The sequence below is a fragment of the Carassius gibelio genome, chromosome A13 (assembly GCF_023724105.1).
Source record: "Carassius gibelio isolate Cgi1373 ecotype wild population from Czech Republic chromosome A13, carGib1.2-hapl.c, whole genome shotgun sequence".
Taxonomy (NCBI): Eukaryota; Metazoa; Chordata; class Actinopteri; order Cypriniformes; family Cyprinidae; genus Carassius; species Carassius gibelio.
The window spans coordinates 14984343-15002405 of NC_068383.1; the positions used below are offsets into that span (position 1 = coordinate 14984343).

Below are 18063 nucleotides of genomic sequence, written 5' to 3' on the forward strand. Positions count from 1 at the left end.
CTGACAACGTAACAGAAAATACAATACTTTCAGTCTTAAATGTGGGCAGGGCACTGAACTTCTGACTTGTAGTATACACTTTAGCACTATTCTGACGGGACTAGTTTTCTAAACTACGTTTGAGTTTCGATTCTTACCACCTGACGTCTGTGATTTTCATGTACCAATTCGGACGGGACTAACATCTCCCTGTTTATTACATAGGTGGGAGGGTCTGATTTGTGCATCTGGGCGTCACAGAGATCACACGCTCTGTATGCGTGCACTGCATTCATTCAGAATGATTGCCATTAGTATTATTACACAATAAATACTAAATGGCTAGTATAGCAAAACCATGTTAATGTGTGGCTCCTTTAGTTTAACTTGTTTTCCTTTTTTTTCCCCTTTTTTTATTTAAATGTAATTAAAATATTATGTAACTGAGTACATAAATGAATGTGTGTAATCTTACCTGATGCTGATACGACAATAGCAGGTATTAACAGTTTACGCGATCTTGCTCTTGATTTTATTATTTGTATTATTTTTTTATTATTATTTATTTGCCGCTAAGCAAATATATCAAACATCCGCGCGGTAAGAACATCTACGGTAATTCACGTTGGCCAAAACACACAAGGAAACGCGTTGTGAAATGAAATGTCACCGGCAATCACAGACATTCGCATTCGGACAGGATTAGTTTTCTCAGAGGATCACTGAGTTTGCTGAAAAACGGTAGGTAATTTGCTCTGGAATTATCACAGAGGTTGTGTGAGAAAAACACAGACGTGGCAGATTCGGACGGGATTAAAATCACCAAGTACGTCTGTGAAACGCAGATTTCTCTAACGACCCCCTGTAAAACTAGTCCCATCCGAATAGGGCTTTTGTCTAAATCAAATATATGTTATTAGAAATGGCCCTTAGGCACATGTTAAATGTAGCAATGGAAGCTGGGGTCTCACGACACTGAATGGGAGAAAACCGAAAACGACAGACTCTCAGGGGGTGGATATGGTGACACAGACAGTCAGACAGAAGATGAATAGACAGGCAGACAGGCTGCTATATTGTCACAGCATGTCTACTGCTAACAAGGACACACAGACCACATCAGAGAGCATGACCACCAGCACAAACAAAGGCACAATCACTCTGTGCATGGTCTCTCCGCACTTGGAGCATCACGGATGGGAGTAAGGTTCACAAAAGGTTGATTCTTTGTAAGGTTCACAAATGTTTCATTGTACAAATGACTGCAACAGAATGCTGATTTATGCTGTTCGGGATTTGTTAGCTGTTCTTGAAGGTCTTCATTATTTGATGTATGCAGCTTGAATGCTTCACAAAAATGACAGTATTTCCTGCACTGCTTTACGCTGCTGCTGAATCTGCAGTTCCACTGCGAAAGAAATGTGAGCTGGCAGTCTGAAATGAATGTGATGAGAAATACATAGTACACAATAAAACAAAGGCAATACATTATATTTTACAGTGCCCTTGTTACACACTGTAAGTATGTACTATAGTAATACATTATGCATAATTACATGTACTTACTATTCCATTAGGATTTGGTTTAGGTTTATTGCATGTAATTAACACATAACAAAAACAAATACAAAGTTAGATTTCATTTCTTAAACTATCTTTATAAGCTGGTTCTTATTAATGACTCACAAAAGTCAGATTACTTTCCATCTGTGTTTGGGATTCTTTGAGTGAAAATTACTTTCTGACCGCATATGTGCACCTGACTTGATATGACCCGGTTTATGATAGCATCTTCTACCAAACTATAATGCTTGAGGAACAAGGCATGAGAAACATTTAGCAGCTTGCAGACATTATCCCTGTCAGCATGGACTGGGCTTCGTCCCTCTCTAGTTGCAAGCCCGAAGCTATTATCATTGCTGTGTTTACACCCTGCAACAAAGCCCTGGTAAGACGGCTAAATGCAGGAAACATCTCAGATAGCTTTCCTCCATTTATCTTTCCTCTAATCTGTCCCGTCTCCATTCTTCCTACTCCCCAGAGAAGCGCTGACACTTCCCGCACCCTCTCCTATTTTCACTCCCTCTGGGTTTCTCCTCTTTCTATTACCACCTTCTTTTTCTCTCCGTTCTCATATGCATTTTGCCTCTCTCATTCTCCGACTGCTTTATTACTTCGCTCATCCTTCTGGTGGAAACAGATCCTGAACATTCCTGTATTCGATTAAGCTGCAGGCACTCATTACAGACGACCCTCGGCTTTCCAGCACAGCCAAGCGATCATTCAACCTCACATATCCACTCCGTTTCGCTCTTGCTGTCTACGTGCTCCATATGCTGCTCACACAAAGTAAAGGAGTGAGGGAAAGCCAACAAGGAAGTGCAGCAAGTGGCCGTATAATTCCTGCTAAACTTTAGACTGATCAGAAGTCAGAACGGCCATCTGTTAGGATCCCTGCATACTGAAAAAGAGCAGAAAACTTAACATTGAGCTGTTTTGCAATCACATCTTTGTGTAATGCCTATGGCAGGCATCTGCTGTAAGACATGCCGTTCCGTTTAATAACTCCTAATCTACACCAAAGCAAAAATCATCAGTCTACGGAGCATAAACACCAAAGACTGAACTCATATTAGACTGAGGCACTGCTGAAATTCCCTCTGAGCTTGATGTGGAGGAGAGGAGAGGGGGTGCACTGGTGTTTGGTTACCTCCGCTGAGAGCAGCTGCTGGAGTGACAAGGTAAGGTACAGCTGTGTGTGGTGTAAAGTTACAATTGTAAAGCTGGTAGAAATATGGAGTTGTGTTGGTGTTAAGTTGAGCCAATGGAAAAAACACTGCTTCAAATTGCGATGGCTTTAGATTCACATTTTAGGATCAGATCAAGTTACTCCGTTTGAGGGGAAAAGTCAATGACCGTTGGCCTGTCTATAAACGACTCCACAGTTCCCATCGTCACTGTGTGCCTGCTGGAGTCCAAGGCAAGCTGTAAGAGCTTGCACATTATGTGCCTTTTGTACCTTTAGTACAAACACTGAAATGTGTAAAGATGGATGAGTTCGACTTGTGACATACAACATTTATCTATACTACTGTTCAAATATTTAGGGTCGCTAAGATTTTTTAATTTTTTTGAAAAAGTGTTTTTTTCTATTTTAATATATTTTGAAAAGTAATTTACTCCTATGAATTTTCAGCTGACATTGCCGAAGTCTTAAGTGTCACATGATGCTTCAGAAATCATTCCAAAATGGTAATTTGCTGCTCAACAACATTCCTTATTATTGATGTTGAAAAGAGTTTCAGTGCTTAATTTTGTGGAACCTTTGATACACGTTTTCAGGATTCTTTGATCAATAGAAATTTTAAAAGAACAGCTTTTATTAGTAATATAAATATTTTATAGATTATAACATTATAAATGTATTTACTGTTATTTTTGATCGGTTTGATGTATCTTTACTGAAAAAGAGGAATTAATTTCATTAAAAAAAAAAAAAAAAAAAACATGGATGCCAACAATTATACAGTTTACACAAAGCGTAGACGGTAATGTTTTCTCTTGGTTCTTTTCTCTTTGTTCATTTCTCTTGGTTCATGTCAAATAAATTTTGATAAATAAGTCACATCTGATTATATGTCGCAGGACCAGCCAAACTATGAAAAAAAGTGTCTTATAGTCCGGAAAATACGGTACATTTTCATGTGTTGGTGAACGACTCCATTTGAAAGACAAAGTTAGGCAAAAAAAAATAAAACGAGGAGTTGTGCAAACCTGAGTTACTTATAACCTGTTTGAAAGGTGTAGCAGTGGCCAGCTGGCACACTGAAGTTGTCTTGTAATATTCATGTTGTGAATGTAAACCTGATGCAAATCCACTTCGTTTTCAGCGTTTATTTGCGCATCTTCTCAGTTAACAACGGCTCTGTGTAGTAACAGCTGCTCTATGTGAAATCACGCACCTGAGGGAATTTACCGCTGATTAGAGAACCGGCTTTACTGACGAGATGCGCATAACGATCGGCCGATCGTGATCGGAGCAGCCCTAAAAAACAGCATACACTCGATTTCCTCCATTGTCCTGTGTGTGTGGGTAGCAGGTGTGTGTCGCTTAGTGTCGTCATGGCAGTTTCCTGCGGCGTCACTATGATGACCAGGTACTATTGTGGAGGTACTATCTGCAATGGAAAACGGAGCGAAAAGCGTGCTGAACCGAGACGAGGCGAGTTGAACTGGTACTGGTAATGGAAAAACACCATTAGCTTTTCAGCAGCATGCAATAAACAACACTGTGCGCTCCTCGCTCACACACAAACATGCACACATGCGATCGCTCCCTGATTTTCCTACTTTTAACATACAGGCACTGCCAGAGACCAAGACAATTTAAAAAGCGAGTTCAAAATGTTGTCTTTCCTCAGGTCTGCTGCATGCAAAAAAATTCAATTTTCCACACAAACTAACTCCAGAACTCGGGCATGCACGTACACACACAAACTAAGACAGATTCCACTCACACCCAATGTCTGGGCTTTGCCAACAGCCTCTTCCTGACTCTGTGGTGATAGCTGAGGGAGAGCAGGGCAGTGGGCAACACTAACAAATTTCCAGCCTCAACCCCACAGAGTGAGAAAGCGGGAGAGAGAGAAAGAGAGGAATGATAGTTTCTTCTCTGACAAGGCCATCTGCACTATAGCAACCCTAGAGGCCTTGTTTCAGATGACTTCCTTTTCTTCCCTCTCATTCTTTCTTCATCGCTGCTCTTAATTCTCAAGCAAGCCAAGTACAAATCACCCCCTCGTGCACAGTCACCAGTAATGACAGCAGCAGTGAAAGCGATATTAATTCACCCTGGTGATGAGGTCTCACTTCAGGTCAGCCGGCCAGCTGTCTGTCAGGCAATAGCCATCATGATGGGTTACGTTAGCCTGGTGCTGGAGAAGTCGGAGTGGCCAGACTTGTATGGCTCCATTAGTACAAAGCTAATGAGACAGAACCTCAGCAGGCGGGGGCACACACTCATTATGGCAGGATTACGGGCATCTGCGGGGCAGGGAGCGGGTGTATATGAGCGTGTGACTTATGGCAAAAGGGTGTGATGGAATTTGTTGAAAGTTTCCATTTCCATCAGAAAAAAATATTTTAAATTCTAAGGGATTTAGATTTTGTCCAGGTATTCAACAGAAATGGATATATCATTCTATAGATGCCATGAAAAGTCATTTGGATAAAGAAAAGTAGTGGGAGAAGTATTTTTAGATTTTAAAAAGGCTTTTGATACTGTGAATCATGAACTATTCATAAATAAAAGGAAACAAATGAACTTTTCTTAACAAGCTCTTAACTGGTTCAACTCATACCTGTGTTCAAATTTGTAGTGTGAAGTCAAAACTAGGTGTACCACAAGGTTTAATATTGGGTTCTTTGCTTTTTGTTTATATATAAATTATTTACCTGAAAATTGCAAGAAGGTTGGTTGTCAAATATACGCAGATGACAAATTATTTATGTAAAAGAAGAAACTTCTTATGTGGCTGCAGAATTGTTAACCAGGCGACTGGTCAGTGTTTCCCAGTTTCCCCCCAAAATTATAATAAAACGGTTTCAATGTGTTTTTCATTAAAGAGCAAAGCACTGAATGCTTTCCCAAATTGACCAAAAGGAAATCAAGGAAGTGAGTTAATTTAAATATTTAGGTGTCACTGTAGACTCTAAGCTTTTTTTAAGTTTTAATTTATATTGTTTCTTGTGATTATTGTGTCTGTTTCTTTATTCGGATGTTCTGATTTTATGTAAAAGTCTAACCAGGGAAGAGTACAAAGTAGCTTTTTTCAATATTCCCCATGAACATGGCAATAGTTACCTGTGTGCAACAATGCCTAGTGCATTGTTACACACACAAATATTCATATACATATATACACAAAAACACACACACATATATATATATATATACACAAACACACATAAATACTGTATATATATATATATATATATATATATATAGAGAGAGAGAGAGAGAGAGAGAGAGAGAGAGAGAGAGAGAGAGAGAGAGAGAGAGAGAGAGAGAGAGAGAGATTAAATTGAATTATTTAGATGTTTCTCACAGTTGAACATATTTTAATCAGTGATCATGGGTAGACTGCCCCATTATGCTGTGAGTATGACTTTTATAGATAATATTGATTTATTAATTATTGCTATTTATATAATAAGAATATAAAAGTATATTTAACTTAAACTGTATGGGTATACTATAATACTGACAAAGCAAACTATGAGGCCCTGAATGAGTGACTTGATCAATATAATCTGTCACTTGTGTGAACCCAGTCTGACCTAACCCAGCTTTCCTTCTGTCCAATATCTACAAAAGCATAGCCAGCCATAACACGGAGTGAAAGGTTGATCAACGAAATAGACACCACCTGCTTAAATACAACGGGATTGAGAAGCCAAAGCCCTAGAATAGTCCCTTCTTTCCATGACTGAATGGAGGCAGGCATCCAACTTGTCAAAACTACACTGTGCTCTGACCTGCACTTAAACAAAATAAACAGAGCCAACCTTTTCCATTAGGGCACAGCTGAGTGATGTCAGCTCTGGCACAGTCCCAGTGATGTAACACGGCACGCTAATAACCACACCAAACAGAAAAGATAGAGCTGCTCTGGCCGTAAGGGACCACGAAAGACTGCTTTAGCTTGGAAGCAATACAGAAAAGCAATTACCAAAGGAGCTATTTAACAACACCAATTAATCAATCAGGGCAGACAGGAGATTTAATCGCCAAGTGCCTCATCAAAGAGAGCAAGTTTCATATTTTAGAATGGTGTTGGGATGAAAAAAAATAAAAACACATTGAGGGGGAAAAGGTCTCATTTGGATTGTATCCCAGCTCCTAAAAAACTCACTTCATTGGCAAAATTAGCAGAGAATCTAGAAAGGACTTTAAGTAAACTTTGAAAAAGCAAGAACGATGGCAGAATCCGAAATGTAGAACCCAAACAGCTGTCTTCTACAAGATTCACTGATTAGCGTATTTATATTTTTTGAAAACAAATTTCACGAGCGATTGCCCGGTCAATGGGGGACTGATTGTGTGCTTGCAGTTCATCTCAGTTGATTAGTAACTGGGCCGTATGTTGGTTAAAGACGACAAGAGACCAATACTGATGACAGGAAGTGCCCATCAATAACCAGACAGTCTCAGGTTCAGTTTCACTCCATCTGTCTCAATCCAGCCTTCAGTTTCGCTCCTTTCCCCTTCATTCACCCCAATTCCTTGCATGTATCCTCAGGTGGCCCATATGTGCAAAGCAGCATTCTGTGCCTGCATCCCCTTAGGACACGTTAGGAAAAGAAACAGCACAGTGGCTTTTTCTTCAGCACTCTCAGCAGAGGCCTGATCAATCGGATCAATGAAGGTGATCAGCATTATGAACTCTGATCAGCCCGCATGGGGAACCGGCTAATCCAGTTAAGCCATTAGGGACAAATTAGCCTGCTGGGAAAAGAGCCCATTTATGAGGTTTGCTTATTAGCACACTGCCATAAGTAGACAATAGAAGTACACGGTCATGAATGTAGGACCAAGACATGAGGAAGATCTTCATTCGCTGACAGCTGATCTGGTGCGACAGAGTCAGAGCTCTTGAGCGAACATGACCCATGGCTTCTGGTTGAGGTGTGAGGCATAGGGCTGGAGGCTACAAGGAGAGGGGAGGGGTGAGACCCTGCATTTTGTGTAAACACAAAAGATAGAGTCGCCACGAAGTGCAGGTCACACTTCAACCTGTGAGTGAGCATGTGGATCAAACTACATTAAAAGCACTTTAGCTTATATTACAGAAATATATTTGCAGCTCCGCAATTACCAGCCGCAGTCTTCAACCTGCACTCACACTCGCCACCCATCTGGGATGCCGTTTAAAACACAAGACCTGTCCCACGGTTAGCAAGCGAGCAAATGACTGAGCGAGGGACCGTTGGAGGAAACGTACAGGTCTGCTGACTGAGTAAATCGCATTAACCATCAGTCCTGACATTATTTTTCCTGTGGCTGCATTTCATTTGTTTCATATTTAGATGCTCCTCACAGATGAATCTCTGCAGGCACTCAAGTAGGCTGCTGAGGGCAGAGGAGGCATTAAACAGCTCTGCCCGAACCTACCATAAATTACACAGCCACATTAGAAGCTACTTTAGAGAGAAAAAGAGAGAGCGCTTGTAGACCAAAAGTAATAAGCTAAACATTCGATGTGGCCTTCTTTACAAATGTCTTTTTCAATAACATCCTCTCCTGTAAAGAAACAAGACTGGCAGATGGAGACAGCAGACATCCTCAGCAGGGCAAGAGCGGTGTCAGATGTAGATGGAAGAGGATGAGAAGAGAAAGGACAGGAGGAAAGGTGGAGAGGGGTTGAAGAGAGAAATTTGGTCATCGACAGTTTCAACATATAAACAGAAGGAATTTAAACAATCTCTACCTGAATCCTGTGCTCTACTATAATGCAGAGACTTCCAACTCTGACTATAGAGACAAGACGTTGCCTGAACAAATGAAACCACCTCAAAGCGGCAAAAAAATGAAGATGTGATGTTTATTCAGCCTGGGAGCAATTGGAAGAGTTTGTGCTGCTACTGCATGAAGGTATCAAAGGGACCAGAGTTTATTCTGCTTTAGCAAGAACGTATCAAAGGATCCCATGGCGCTCCTTTGATATAAATGGCTGTTCCACTGTTTTGATTACTCCTCCCACTACCATAGCTCACTGTCTGTCTGTTTTACATTGTATGCCTGTATTATATAAGAGCTTTTCTATCTCTATTTTCAATGCAGTCAAAGTCATCAGTGTTGGAATGACAAAACCTGTTCTCTCTCAAGTTCTGAATGAATTAATGTGCCAAATAGTCACAACCTGTTCTTTTCTTTAAGAAACGCATTCAATAAGGATGCACCAGAATAAAAATTGTGGTTGATAATTTTCATGTTAAGACTGATATCCAATAAATGGTTAATATTAAAATGATATTCTTTAAATAATCATAAAAATAAATTATACAAGTACATTTATGCATCACAACATTGCATTCAATATTAAATGTAATATTAATTATGAGATTTGTTAAAGATGAAATTTAACAGTGTTTAACTTTAAGTGAGCAAGATTATTGCAAAAGTAAAAAAAAAATTTAGAATAGGGGAAAGAAGATATAACGGTATATATATATATATTTTGTTAAATATATTTTTCTAAAAGTAAAATGGTAGTATGTGTGGACCCACTTTATATTAAGTGGCCTTAACTACTATGTACTTACATTTTAATTAATAATTTAGTACAATGTACTTATTGTGTACATACATGTTTTTACATTGTACTTATATTTAAAAAATAGTCATGTAATTACATATGTATTAAATTTCTGTAATTACATTAATAATTACACAGTTGACCCATACTTTACACCTTAACCCACCCTTAAACTTGCCCATACCTCCAACCCTCTCCCTAACCTTACCCCATCCCACCTCAATAGCAGCAAAAGTGTTTTACAATACAATATGAACACAATAAGTACATTGTACTTATTTTTTTATGTAAGTACATAGTAGTTAAGGCCACCTAATATAAAGTGGGACCGTATGTGTTTATAATTGCATGTAATCAAACACCTATCATTCTACTTTAACTTAGCAATGATGCTTTACAATGATAAAAGGTGACAGTAAAGAAATTGTTACACAAGATTTCTATTTGAAATAAATGCTTTCTTCTCAAAGAAACGTGGAAAAAAATAATCCGTAAAATTAAGCATAGCCCAATATAGTTATATAACCAATGTTTAATGCATTCCTAGCATATACAAAATTTATATTAGTCTACAAAACTAATTTCAAGCAATTGAGCCTCTAAATATTTTATTTAAAGGTTAAGATCATACGAAGCAAATCCAGTTAATCTGATAACAAACACATGAAGTCACATGGTTACAGATGCATCTACAGCTTACCTTACTGGACGGAGTCCATCAGCAGTGCCAAAAACCTGCACAGAGAGAGAGAGAGAGAGAGAGAGAGAGAGAGAGAGAGAGAGAGAGAGAGAGAGAGAGAGAGAGAGAGAGAGAGAGAGAGAGAGAGAGAGAGAGAGAGAGAGAGAGAGAGAGATCATTACTGATGCAGCTCGAAGCTCCACAAATTGAACCCCTGTTGTTCAGGTCTACATCTACCCACCCTGCCTTCGCCCTGTATTCCTTGGACCAAGCGACTGGAAAAAAGACAATACACGACTTCTTAAGCACAATATATCACATATAAACACAGAGATCAGGGCTTAGGAAAGCTGTAACATTTACAATAAAGTTTATATATTCAGGTCAAAATTAATTAGATGAAAATTCAGCATATAAAGGCTCATCTTCTTTATGAGTACAGAGTCATCGTAATTTTCCCCATGAGGAACCAGAAATGTGAAACTCAGTCTAGGGTAACACCAACACATCATTCTGGATCCTCATGCATGGAGCTTTATTTTCAGGAAAGGAGCAGCGCTCTATTGCTCGAGCCTGCATGAGATTTCCTAGTGAGGGGAATTCTGGGGCAGGAACTTGAGGGATCAGGGGGCCGCTGGTCCTTGGCATTTAACCCCCTGAGCCTCAATACTTTGGGCTTTTGCATCCCAACCCTGCATGTCAAACATCAATCCTGACGGATGAGCCGACCAGCTGCTCGACACTGTACATAAATAATGCAATGCTATTGGCTTCAGCTATAAATCATTCATTTATGTTATGCACCTATTTATGCATGCACACAGGATTGCACACCCTTTTTCCATGTAACTTCATTCTTACACGTTAAAAAAACACCACTGAAAGAGGAGTCCATGGTCATATTTACAGATGAGATCTGCTGCTCTAGATAAAGAAACATATCTCACAAGGTTTTTCTGTAGTTCTCAGATTTGTCACTTTCAATCTTGTTTGCACCTCCCACTACCCATGTGATCGATCTGCCAATTAACACACCAGCAGCAACACTAACAACTCCACTTGACGGATTTCACAGTGGATGGTGTTTATAATCCTGTTGTAAACCAGAGTCTCCCACTTGGGGATACTGCAAGAATGGAAGAGAGCAAGAAAAAGACAGAGACCGAGCAAGCGAGTGTGATAGTAAGCAGTCTGCCAGCAGGTGAGGATTAGTAGTCCATCATAATGGGATTTTACCAGTGCAATATGTAGCATATCAGCACAGCAGAGAAGAGTTACACAAGACTGAGTCCAGCATTTCTACACTGACTCTCCAGAGCTCCTCTCTCTCTCACATACCCCTGCACCTGACCAATCTCAAGAGATACAGACAGAAACTTTGGCAGAGAAAAACAAGTAGGTGTGAGCAATAAGGTTTAATCAAAGTAAGTTTCAGCTGTTAGTTTGGCAGAAAGAGCTTGCATTTACAGTTGACTGCTTATCACTCTCAATGAAGAATACAGGAAACATACTGCAGGCAAATTCAAAAATACATTGCAACTTTATTGACTAGGCAATGATGATTAGATCATTTTTAATGTTAGAACTATTTTTCCTAAGAACACTGTAAATGCATGCCTTTAACTGGCATTTTTTTCAGTATTTCAATACAGCTGTACTATCAGTGCTTTCCAAACATCTTTCAATTCGAAAGCACAGTTTTCGCAATCAAACGTGCCATTTGTATTTCAATTCAACTAATGTTTGAAGTTTGATTTCTAATTTGACAGCCCTAGTTAAACCTTAAAGGAGACAGTTCACCTTAAAAGAAATAGCCTTCCGTTAATAATCCATCAAGTTAATATAAACCCATACAAATAATTATAAACAAAATCTCTCTACACTGTTTGCGGTGCTACGACAGTAAACTGATGCCTAGTTCTACTGATCACATACTGACAGAAAGTACAAATGATCTGCAATAGTCATTTTTATTGCGTCCAGAGTAGACAGCCTGTATTTGTTATGACCCAATGTGATGTGTCTGATGTAGACACGGTGTAAGACTAATTGATCGTTAAATTTAAACGACAATGGATAATGGAATTCATCTATATTTTACATCCCTACAAGGATTAGTTTGACAATGTGTTTATGCACTTTTTGAGTGGTCAAAGTTGTGGTGCAATGGACTATCAATGGAGGGACAGGAATCTCTCGGATTTTATTAGAAATATCTTAATTTGTGTTTCAAAGATAAACAAATTAGTTTGAAATGACATGAGTGTGAGTTAAGAGCCATTTGCTTTTTAGGAGGGTGAGCTAACCCTTTAAAAAGGAGTTTCAAGGCTCCTACATTAAGTTTTACTTCATCCTATCAGCTGCGTTCGAAGAAAGTGTCCTGCGAGTATGCTCACAAATCCTCTCCAAACAGTGTACAGAGTACAGAATGCTGCAAGTTCCCTAGATTTAATTCACAATTTAAAATTGCAATCCTTAATCAAATTAAATGCTAGACTAAATACTGCACAATATTCCACTGTCCCAATTACAAATTGGCCACTGTTTTTTGAGTACATTGAGATTGAGTAATCATCTCATTGCACACATCGATGGCAAATCTTGCAGAGCTGTATCCTTCAATCCCCTACAGAGGCAATTTTATCCATTTAAGTCACCATTCAAGAGTATTGAAGGGACAAGTTAACGGAGGCCATGGGAGGGAAAACATTCCACAAAAAAAAAAAAAAAAAGAGTGCATCTCTTATTAAGCAAGTACATTCACTTCTAATCAGAGAGGCTGAAGTTCATGAAGTGACATTTGCGAGCTGACAAGCACAGGGCCCTTCATGCTAATGCTACAGAGTAATTAATCTGCCCCCAATGGAACCCAAACCACTAAAGGTCACTCACAGACATGCTTTCTCTCTTTGTATATCTCTTATGCACAAGTATCTCCAACAGAACAGCAACAATCTACGGCCAAGACCAAACGGAGAGGGGAGGAAGCGCAACAAAACAATCCATTTATCTTCTGGTACAGAGTGTTCTGCACCTCTGCTTCTATCTGTATTTGTGTGTGCATTTTCTTTCACCCCTGTTGCTGCCATTCTTCAGCTGACAGGCGAGATATGAGCCTTACCTTGACCTGTGAATCTCACGTGGAGGGGAAGTGCTGGCTTTTCCTGAGTTAATGCACATGGAATCAGCAATGGAATATTCTTCTCTACTGTGGGATCTATTCCACCGACACAGACCATTGATCATTCACTGCTTCTAAAACTCACACAAGCAGCTTGTGTGTGCATCTCATCTAAAGGAACAAGCCTTTCATTATAACCCATCTCTGGGTTTGTGTATGGAGAACAGAGACTTTGTAACAGAAGATAGAAGGTCATAGAGGTTTGGAACAAATTGAGGGTGAGTTAATGACATTTAAATTTGGGTGGACCATCCATGGAGGGAACAGAAGAACATGCAGTCTGGAGACAGGCTGATGGTTTAAGATGTTGCTTTCATATGCAAGGTCAAATATACCTGCATGTCTCTCTGTATTTCTCCTACGTTCAGCTTTTCCTGATCTCCGTTGCATGGCAGGAGAATACAGTGAATAAGATGGATCCTTCCACTCATGATTGGAGGGCCAGCTGAGATTTGATATCTATAATTGAAAGTGGTTAGTGCAAGTGGGACACGCTGATTTTTGTGTGAGAATCTATGCACACATTCAATATGAGGATTTCTCCACTTGCACCATTCTCAAGAGCTTTGTGACGGAAGAACGTTTGCTGCATCAGTGTTGAACAAATGAGTATATAAAAAAGAAAAGCATGTTTATACATGTCTGAATTTGCAAAAAGATAAATAAATTGTCTTGACTGCAAATGAGCCCCTTTGTTCAAGTATGCAACTGTGCTGGCTGATGAATAGGCACATTTGGGCATAAGATGGATCTCAGGCCTGTTTATCTGATAAAAAGGCAAAAGTCTCTGCGGTCCCACACTAATAACAAGAGGGAGATCTTCATGATTGATTGCCGTGGCCCGCAGGCTTCATAGAATTGTGTCAGGACTATACAAACATCCTATGCAGATCCAATGAAGATTAAAAGGCAAATGTGGGACAGAGGCTTTGATACAGGATGGTGAGATCTGGTATTATATACCTTAGAGCATGAAAGACCTAGCGAGATGCACAACCACCAATGGGTTTATGACATTCCCCTAACAGCAATGCATTTTCAATAAATAATAATTATTAATAATAATAATTCCTTTCATTTATATAGCGCTTTTATAGACACTCAAAGCGCTTACATAGTCAGGGGTATCTCCTCATCCACCACCAGTGTGCAGCATCCACCTGGATGATGCGACGGCAGCCATATTGCGCCAGAACACCCACCACACACCAGCTTACTGGTAGATAGGAGACAGAGTGATGAAGCCAATCAGCAGATATGGGGATTGTTAGGAGGCCATGATGGTCAGAGGCCAATGGGCGAATTGAGCCAGGATGCCGAGGTCACACCTCTTCTCTTTTCGAAAGACATACTGGGATTTTTCATGACCACAGAGAGTCAGGACCTCGGTTTAACGTCTCATCCGAAGGACGGTGCTTGTTGACAGTATAGTGTCCCCTTCACTGGGGCGCCAGGACCCACACAGACCACAGGGTGAGCACCCCCTGCTGGCCTCACTAACACCTCTTCCAGCAGCAACCTAGTTTTCTCAGGAGGTCTCCCATCCAGGTACTGACCAGGCTCAGCCCTGCTTAGCTTCAGTGGGCAACCAGTCTTGGGCTCCAGGGTGATATGGCTGCCGGCAATGTAGAAGAATTGTGTGGATCTCAAAAAGCGGGGCTATTATTAAGCAGGTTTTGTCCAAGTCCACTTAATCATTATTTGTAATTCACTGCTATTAAAGCTGCAGTAAGGAACTTTTGACGCTCTAGCGGTTAATAAACAGAACTGCTTGCGTCTTGCGGAAGAACATCGTAGCCGGAACTACTTCTCTCTGTTTATGTCTATGAAGAATCAGAAATGTACTGGGTTACTCCGCCGCGGTACCCCCGAAGCAATCTAAAAAAGTCTGAATATGAACACTTATTATAGGTGCACCCTAGTGATTCAGGACAAGCCAAAAACACGGTTTGGAAAATGGATTCATGGTGTACTTGCTTATTATATAATTTTTTCTACATCTTGAACAAACAAAGTTACGGACCGCAGCTCTGATTGGTTGTTTTCTTACCGGGAGCGGTCTGCAACTGCAAATGGCAATAGGACCACTGGGAGGAGCCAGAGGAGCTTGATTTTTTCACCGATTATCTGTCTCATATTCTACTGTCAGGACATGACAGGTTTAACAAATATGTAAAGAATATATTTCTACAAAAGTTACCTACTGCAGCTTTAAAGAACATTAATATGTGAATGTCATGTCAGTGAATGCAAATCTAGTTGAATTAAATTCCTGCTTCACTGTGTACACGTACGAAAGAAACATCAATGTGGCACATCATCAGTTGAAGCAAATAAACACACACATTCAACATCAGATAAAAATCAGTTGAAAAGCAAACACTAGTGTACAATCACCCCCTGCCTGCAAAGAAAAATGCTCACGCTTCCTCCGCAGAACAGGAAAGGGAAAATAAACACAAAACGCCACTTGGACAGTGCACCGCAGGAGAAGTGCACACTCTTGCACTTTCTAACAAGAGGAAGACAGCGAGTGGGGAGAATATTTATGGCGTGCACAACATCAGGAGTTGATAATTCTATTAGAGGTAGCACCTAGGATTAATTTACACATCCACTCCGGATCCTCCATGTGAGTAAAACAAAAGAGTAAAACAGTTAGTTCTTCCCAATAGATCGATAGAAGAGAGGCGGTAAGCTGACAAAACTACAACTCCAATCTCTAAAAGCCTAAATCAAAGTATTACAAGAGGGACCTGAAGGAAGACAAAACAAAACATGAAAAGCAGTAAATGGGGATTATTAAAGAGTCTTCTTTAATCATAGTTAAGACATAAACCAAACCAACCAGCTACAAGGTGAATCATAACATTACAAAAAGTAAGCAAGAAAGTATTTGAAAGTTGGATAAGAAAAATTTTAATCAATGGAGAAATATAAAACTATTGATTTAAGATACTGATTATATTTAGAAACAATATTTTTGACATTTATTGCAAAAAAACAAAACAAACAAAAAAAATTACCGTTTAAGGAAACATCTCGTTCCTCATTTGCAGCTCTTCATGGAGTGTGCAGAAACTAACATCCCTTGTTTGTGACAGTCAAATTGTTAGAGATTGCAGAATTATGGGTAATGTAGTTCATACATACATACATACATACACAAACATATATTTAAACACACACACACACACACACATATATAACACCAGTTTGCATTTGTTTTAACATTCATCTCAGATGACCTCATGAAAAGAATTGTGGGCAATGTAGTTTTCCTACCATGAACTATTTACATATTTTTAAAGGTAAAATAATGGTGGTTGATAGCTTCAGAAAAAAAGCAAATACCTCATCAACCAAAGTAGGTCCTTTTCTAAAGGTTTATGGTTCAAAATCAATTCTTCCATGGAGAAAATGAATGGTAATTTGTACTTCCGGAATATCACTAATGATTTTACAAAAGAAATCTGCGCAGAGCACTATTTGTGAAAGTTGCTTCCCAAGAAGAGTGTTTCCAATCAGTCACTGATGAGGTTTCATCTCTGTTAGGATGAATACTGTTTTCTAGGGTCTGGAACAGACTCCGGGTGTGGGCGATGATGGACAGTCAGATGGACACAACACCTACTAACAGGATTTAATCCTTCAAGAGAGTGATCTGGTTTAGTGCGGAACAGCATCAGGCCGTGCAGATGCTGCTCATGATGTGGCTTGCTGCCTAAAAATGTACAGGAAGGATGACTAACAAAACCATCTAGAGCCAACACACAATAAATAACAAAATGAATAACTAAACAAATAAAACGACAAATGCATGCATAACTAATCATATGTTACATGAATATGTTACATGAACGAATACGTTTTAGTTTGATAATGCATCTTTTTCTCTCCGTTTTGGCCTTTCGTCCACACGTAGACAGCGTTTTTAGTCAAGGAAAACTAAGCTTTTTGGAAACGCTCTCCAAAGTTGTAGTCTGGATTGTGAAAACAGAGGCTTTTGAAAACTATGATGTAATTTTAGTCATGTGATGAATATTATACCAATAGATATCAGTATGTATACTGGTATTGCACACTTTCACACTATTGCTACAAATGTGTTACTTTGTACACTCTTCATATTACAGTCCTGCAAAGGTGAAAGCAAAATTTACTAGCAATTGCTATTTGCGTCAAAACATGAGGGCAGTTACGTTTTAGATCAGACATACAATCGTGAGTGTGTACAACCTGGATGCGTCAGTGAAAGGTGGGTTCTTTTCACAAATACATTTTTAAATCCTGTCAGAAGAACTGCATAAAAATGTGTCTGTTCTGTGTGCATCATCCATTTGCAGTGAGCTTTTTTGGGGCTTTGCGCAAGCACAGAAAGCGAATTTAAAGTTTTCTGATGTTTTAAAATGAAAATGCCATTTCGTTTTCATTTACCATAATCCGATTTTGAATCCGGATTAATGTAGACATAGCCAAACAAACACACAAGCACAAGGAACTAAAGAATATAAGACACACAAAAACACAAAGTCCTGGCATTTGCTCTATCAGAGCTCAATTATTTCCAAATCACAAAGGCACTCCAGAAGAACAGAGGAGCGTAATAAATGGCAATGAGGCAATACTAATGTACCTCTCTTGCGCTCCCCACTTTCAGCCTGAGAAAACACAACAGTCCGACTCTCAGGCCTGGCTGAACACAAACCCTCCTGAAAGAGCCAGGAGTTTAGTGGGGGGGTTTGCAGCTTAGCTATAAATTTTTCCCTCTTCGGTTTTGTCTCAGCAGCCACACAGCAGCCTGCCTCTTTCAGTTATCGTAGGGCAGTATGTTCACAGCCTGTTTCTCTTCAACCTCCCCCCACCAATTGTTCCCAGCCTGTCTACCACAGGAAATTACACTTCCA

At 39.6% G+C, this 18063-nt stretch overlaps 1 protein-coding gene across 6 annotated transcripts in view; it reads right to left on the reverse strand.

Annotated features, from left to right (window-relative positions):
- Window positions 1-18063, reverse strand: part of LOC128026271 (bifunctional heparan sulfate N-deacetylase/N-sulfotransferase 2) — a 105928-nt gene that overhangs the window by 53169 nt on the left and 34696 nt on the right. For 5 of the 6 annotated variants that reach the window (XR_008186384.1, XM_052613190.1, XM_052613189.1 and 2 more), the window contains exon 3: window positions 9997-10031. The gene's annotated coding sequence lies outside the window, so the exon portion shown is untranslated. Of the gene's footprint in view, window positions 1-9996; window positions 10032-10216; window positions 10251-18063 lie in introns of all 6 variants that reach the window. The other variant, XM_052613186.1, reaches the window with a different exon arrangement.